Source organism: Sinocyclocheilus rhinocerous, unplaced genomic scaffold, assembly GCF_001515625.1.
Source record: "Sinocyclocheilus rhinocerous isolate Xijiao unplaced genomic scaffold, SAMN03320098_v1.1 scaffold1427, whole genome shotgun sequence".
Classification (NCBI taxonomy): Eukaryota; Metazoa; Chordata; class Actinopteri; order Cypriniformes; family Cyprinidae; genus Sinocyclocheilus; species Sinocyclocheilus rhinocerous.
This window is the reverse complement of record NW_015632469.1, coordinates 1,300,790-1,301,007: the sequence shown is the minus strand read 5'-3', so window position 1 is coordinate 1,301,007 and position 218 is coordinate 1,300,790.

Sequence of the window (218 nt, the reverse complement as noted above, 5' to 3'; positions counted from 1 at the left end):
ATCTATCATCTATCTATCTATCTATCTATCTATCTATCATCTATCTATCTATCTATCATCTATCTATCTATTGATGAAAAAATGAGCATATTTTGCTCATAAAGTAAATTTCAAAGAAAATGGCAAGTAACACACTGAATTAAAAGGGAAATGTTGAAGTAGAAAATTAATTGTTTGAAATACTCCAAAAATATACTCCAAAAAATCATTATATATAT